Here is a 6,000-nt window from a genome sequence, read left to right on the forward strand (position 1 = left end):
AGAACCAGGACAGGCTGAATACACTTTTGTATCAGAGATGTTGTGGAAAGATAAAACGTCTTTTTTTCTGCTGCTATCAAAGCTAAAAATATTATATATGTAAATGTGATTGCTGACATTCTTATTTCATTTTTTTTAAAACATTTTGTAGTCAGCGCCATGTTCAGACTGTTTAGGCCTTTCTGACTTGAGCAAGCCTGCTTTTATTTTTAAAATACCTTCTTTCAAAGCACGTTTTCTCCTCAAGATGTTTTTTAATGTATAAAAGATAGAAGCAGGATGTTCTACAAAAGAAAATCCAAGAGAGCACCTGCATTTGATTTTTCAGCCTGCCATTTTCCTCATTAGCCGTATATTCAATTAGGCTACACATCCCCTGCATTGTACGGCTGAGGAGTGGGTCAAACACTCAAGACACTTGAAGAGCTTCAATGCTTATGCCTGGCTTCATGTTAGATACCAGAAAACTGACTGAAGATTATCATCAAACACTTGTGACTAATCTTGGACTAAATCAGTGACAATGACTTTCTGATTAAATATTCCTCATCCTATATTCTGCTGAGCTCAACAACTTCTCCATTTTATATAAGCTATATCTGCCAAACCAAGAACTCGAGGGTCTGCATGTGCACTTGATCATTGTCCTCAAGATATTAAAAATTGAAGTGGCAAAAGAAGAAACACTGAGATGAGAAGATCCTGCCAGGGATTAAAATGAATCTTCATTAGCAGCTAAAAGCTGAAAATCAGCAACTAAATCAAAAGAATGCACTCTGATGAAAGCTGGAAAATTACTGTGGATCAAAACAAATGGAGTCGCATTGACAGACAATAACCTTAATCCGTCCCTGCACAAGAGAAACAGACTATCGTTACAGCAACAAATCAAAGCTGGAGCTGGAGATGCAACTCCCTCAAAATGCTACCGTATCAATGACATACAGTCATGTGGAAAAGAAAATACAGTCTTTAGTTCTACGGTTTATAGAGCTCATCAAATCAACTGTGTTTTTATTTCACAACATCTAAGCCAAAATAGACATGCATTACACCAACTATTTCCATACAAATTAAGAAGACAAATAGCTGCCAGGTGTGTCTAATCAAATGTACCTAACTGATCATCACCGACTGTGACCAACTCTGTAAAAGCAAACATTGTTGGTCTGGAGCATTACATGTGTGTGTCAGACACATTTCCAAGGAAGAAACACACGTGAGAACCAAAGGTTTCCGGTCATCAAGGTCAGAACATTTCCAAACATCTTGTACCTCATCATTCTAGAGAAAAATAGATTATTAACAAGAAGAAAACATTCAAGATTGCTGTAAATCCTCCCAGTACTGCAAGTCCCAGCAAATCCACCTAAGGCCTGATTGTCCAACGATCAAGAAACTGCAGAAAATTCTAGAACTACATTTAAGAGTCTGCAGGCCTCAGTTAGCATGCTAGATGTTAAAGTTTGCAACTTGTCTGTACAGAAGGGCTGAAATGAGAAAGGCTTCATTGTAAGAACGGAACGAATGGGTCTCATTGGCGAACTGCACACACACAAACCTGTCTGTGAATTCTGAATGACTTCTGTCATTGCTGGCATCACTTACAGTATTATTTCTTGGCTCCATCCCACTGATGCTGGAAAATCTGGATGTTTTCATTGTAGTGAGTCTCTCACATGGGGCTGACAGATTAGGCTACATGAGCCCGAGTCCCAGTCATATATAATAGGGCATGTGCTTTCTCCTCTTCCCTTTTCCTTGCTGATAATTATGTCGTCAGCAAAGTGGACGATGGAGGTGTTGCTGTGGGAGGAGACAGAAGAGTAGGTGAAGAGTCTGTACAGGAGTGGACTGAACATGTAGTCTTGTGCCTTGACTGCCTGAGGTCTATCTGTCAGGAAGTTCAGGACCGGCAGAGCGAGGGTGCTAGTCCAAGAGCTTTTTTCCAATTCTATTCAATTCAGCTTTATTTATACAGCACCAAATCACAACAACAGTCGCCTCAAGGTGCTTTATATTGTACAGTAGATCGTACAATAATAGATACAGAGAAAAACCCAACAATCATATGACCCCCTATGAGCAAGCACTTTGGTGACAGTGGGAAGGAAAAACTCCCTTTTAACAGGAAGAAACCTCCAGCAGAACCAGGCTCAGGGAGGGGCGGGGCCATCTGCTGCGACTGGTTGGGGTGAGAGAAGGAAGACAGTCAGTTGTCATCCCAATGTGCCTGGGTTGACGGTGTTTTACTGTGCCACTGAAGCCCTTGTATTTATAGTCACAGTTGGTTTGTTTTCTCTTTATGACTTTCAGATTTTGAAGGCCTGCAGTGAAAAAGCAACTGGGAGTCTGGTGGCAGGGTCCCCTCTGGTAAACGACTGGTTCTTATATAGTGCTTTTCTACTCATCTTATACAAAATGCCTCACTCAGGTTTTCATACCAGTTCATACAAGCACTTTTTTCTACTAAGGTGCTTTCTATCAAACATCCACACACAAGCAGACCCTGATCGGAGCCCAAGTAATCTCTGGCTTGAAGAATGAAGCAGCAAGGGATTGAACCACCAACCTCCTCAGCTACAGCCTACACGACAGAAAAACACGACAGACCCACTGTGATCATCTTTATTTGGTACGGTTGCTGGACACACAGAGCTGCAGCTCTCCCGCTGCCAGCTCAACCTAACACACAACAACATTCGCCAAAAACTCTAAACTTTTAAGCCGGCGAGGCGTGATTGCAGGTGTCGCTCAGGTGGGTCAATCGCACCTGCATCATCACCGCAAACCACGCCCCGCCACAACCGCCCATCACCGGACTGTGGCCAGGGAACCACCCGGCCGAACCTACTCCCCCTCCCCCAGGAGCGGGAACCGACCCCAGCCCCTGGGCCAGCAGCAGGGAGGTACTATCTGTTCTGGTGGCCGCCCACGCATCTAGCGGTGCCGGTGATGAGGTGGGTCCGGGAGTCGCCCGCGTATCCAGTGGCAGCCCCACCCATGTGGCAAGCAGCGGCGCAGCCGGTGTGGCATCCAGCACGCCGGACGCCGGCCTCTGGTGGAGGTGAGGCCGCTCTGCTCAGCACATCGACCTCGGGCTTTGGTGGCGTGGACTCCCCTAGCACGGCTGGAGCGGCTCCCTGAAAGTCCATGTTAATGATCCGATTTAAACTCCCATCTTAGCAACACAGAACCTGAAATATCTCTGCTTACATTTACATGTCAGAAGCTCCTGAATCTTTGAATGTTTCAGTCTCTAAATTTCCAAAATCACGGTCACTTGATGGGATCTCAGACTTGAATCACACTGTAAATTCTGTTTGTGGTTTGGCCTCAGTGACGAGCAGATGCAAATAAAAGAAACGCTGTGAGACTGAATATTGCATTGTTTCAAAAAAAGACAACATGTCTGCGACAGACACCCAAGCAAAGCAGGGCTAATTTGTGCAACCTTCATGTGTTCACTTGACAGAATAAAGCCAAGCTCATGTGGAGATGCACTTATTTGCAACATTATATTGGTGAAATGAACCTTTATTAAAGAGCAATATTCTCCATATACCACCTGCTAGTCTCATAATGAGAGAGGATTTAAATGAGGGAGAGGCGCGCCTTTCTTCAGCGGCTGCCTGTTTCTTTTCATCACTGAGTGCTTTATAAAATACAAAGAAGAAGCAGGGAGAGCGAGAAAAAAGACAATAACATAGCGCACAAAGAAACCATTTTTCATTGCCAAGTTTAACAAGGTTTTTAGAAGTAATAACTACATTAAGAAAAAGAGTTGTCCTCTTTTATTCTGAGAAGAAAAAAATAAAGACACAACCAGCCAAAGAATATTTGACAGTGAGATCATCACATACACCACACACCTGCCTCACTGCAGCTTAAACTTCTTGAATTTCTGATTAAGTTATGAGTGACATTAGTTTGCAAACCTCTGCACTGGATGAAACATAATAACTGCACAAACACGAGTGACTGATTAATGTCCCTGACATGTTAATGACTTAAACTCCTTCATTTGCTCACTTTAGGAGCTGCCAGAGCGGAGCGTCTGCCATCTTCAGCATTAGCCCTGTGCATGTCTGTGGACATGCCTCCCCTTTGCTCCTCTTTAGTAGAAGAGTTTCTGTGCTGGTGCTCATTGTTACCTCAGGCCACAATCTGGGACGTCAGTCTCAAATTCAAATTCAAATTCAAATTCAAATTTTATTTGTCACGTACACAGTACGATATGTAGTGAAATGCTTGGACAACTGCTCGTGACCTAAAGAAAAAAAGGAAAAGGCTATGAATAAGATATGAAAAATTAAAAAGGGTAAATTTAACTAGGAAGGAATAAAATATAAATTAAGGTTAAAAATGAAATAACTGTACAACACAAATTAGAATGAAGGGTAAATTTAACTGGGAAGGAATAAGATAAAATATATAAATTAAAGTTGAAAATAAAATAACTGTACAACAAAATACACAATATAGAACTATATAAGAATGTATGAAGAAATATAAATAAATATATACACAATAACAGCAGCTGTACAAGTATTAACCGGAAATGAAGAATATAGTGACCAGTGTTGTGCAAAACCAAAGTCCAGAAAGTCCAGTGTGTGTGTAAGAACCATATGTGTGGGTCAGTACTGTGTGGTGGTGTGATTGAGAGACCGTATCGCCTGCGGGAAGAAGCTCCTCCTCAGTCTCTCTGTGTTGGTCTTCAGGGAGCGGAATCGCTTTCCTGACCTCAGCAGAGAGAACAGTCTGTTGTTGGGATGGCTGAGGTCCTTCACCATCTTCCTGGCCTTGGTCCAGCACCGCCTGCTGTAGATTGAGTGCAGGTCAGGGAGCTCGGAGCGGATGGTGCGCTCAGCTGACCGCACAACCCTCTGTAGAGCTCGTCTGTCCTGCATGGTGCTGTTCCCGAACCAGGTTAAGATGTTTCCTGCCAGGATGCTCTCTATGGTGCAGGAGTAAAAGTTCCTGAGCACCTTGGAGGGCAGTTGGAAGTCTCTCAAGCGTCTGAGGTGGTAGAGACGCTGTCGGGCCTTTTTCACCACGGTGTTGATGTGACAGGACCATGACAGGTCCTGCGTGATGTGAACTCCGAGGTATTTGAAGCTGTCCACTCTCTCCACTGGGCACTCGTTGATGACGGGGGTCTGGTAGTTCCTCTCCTGCTTAGTGCTGAAGTCCACTATCAGCTCCTTTGTCTTACTGACGTTTAGAAGGAGGTTGTTCCTCTGGCACCAGTTCTCCAGATTCCTAATCTCCTTCAGGTAGGCCGTCTCGTTGTTATCAGAGATCAGGCCCACCACGACGGTGTCGTCAGCAAACTTGATGATGGTGGTGGAGCTGGTAGTGGCCACACAGTCATATGTGTACAAAGAGTACAGCAGGGGGCTCAGAACACACCCCTGGGGGGCTCCAGTGCTGAGAGTGGTGGAGGCTGAGACATGTCCGCCCATCCTTACTGCCTGTGGTCTGCCAGTTAGGAAGTTGGAGATCCACTGACACATAGATGAGCTGAGTCCCAGATGCTCCAGCTTGGTGGTGAGTGTGGAGGGAATTATGGTGTTAAATGCAGAGCTGTAGTCTATGAAGAGCATTTTAACATAATTCCCCCTTCTAGTGTCCAAGTGAGTGAGTGATGTGTGGAGGAGATGAGAGATGGCATCGTCTGTGGAACGATTTGGACGGTAAGCGAACTGTAGTGGGTCCAGTGTGTCTGGTAGTGAAGAAATGATGAAGTCTCTGACCAGGCGTTCAAAGCACTTCATCACTACTGAGGTGAGGGCTACAGGGCGATAGTCATTGAGAGAAGCAGGGTGGGGTTTCTTCGGGACAGGAACAATGATGGACTCTTTGAAGCATGTGGGGATCACCGACTGAGATAAAGAGATGTTGAATATCTCAGTGAACACAGGAGCTAGCTCACTCCTGAGCTGCATGTTTGCTTTGGTACAGAGGAGCTAAATTTGTCTCTAAATGGCATGGTAG

At 44.4% G+C, this 6,000-nt stretch overlaps 1 long non-coding RNA gene across 1 annotated transcript; it reads left to right on the forward strand.

The window, feature by feature from the left end:
* The first annotated feature begins 1,146 nt into the window (after positions 1–1,146).
* On the forward strand, positions 1,147–3,433 carry LOC105941077 (uncharacterized). Its single transcript, XR_001167705.3, has 3 exons — positions 1,147–1,248; positions 2,317–2,373; positions 2,475–3,433. It is a non-coding gene; the product is annotated as an uncharacterized LOC105941077 (long non-coding RNA).
* Positions 3,434–6,000: the final 2,567 nt, after the last annotated feature.

This window comes from Maylandia zebra, linkage group LG12, assembly GCF_041146795.1.
Source record: "Maylandia zebra isolate NMK-2024a linkage group LG12, Mzebra_GT3a, whole genome shotgun sequence".
NCBI lineage: Eukaryota > Metazoa > Chordata > Actinopteri > Cichliformes > Cichlidae > Maylandia > Maylandia zebra.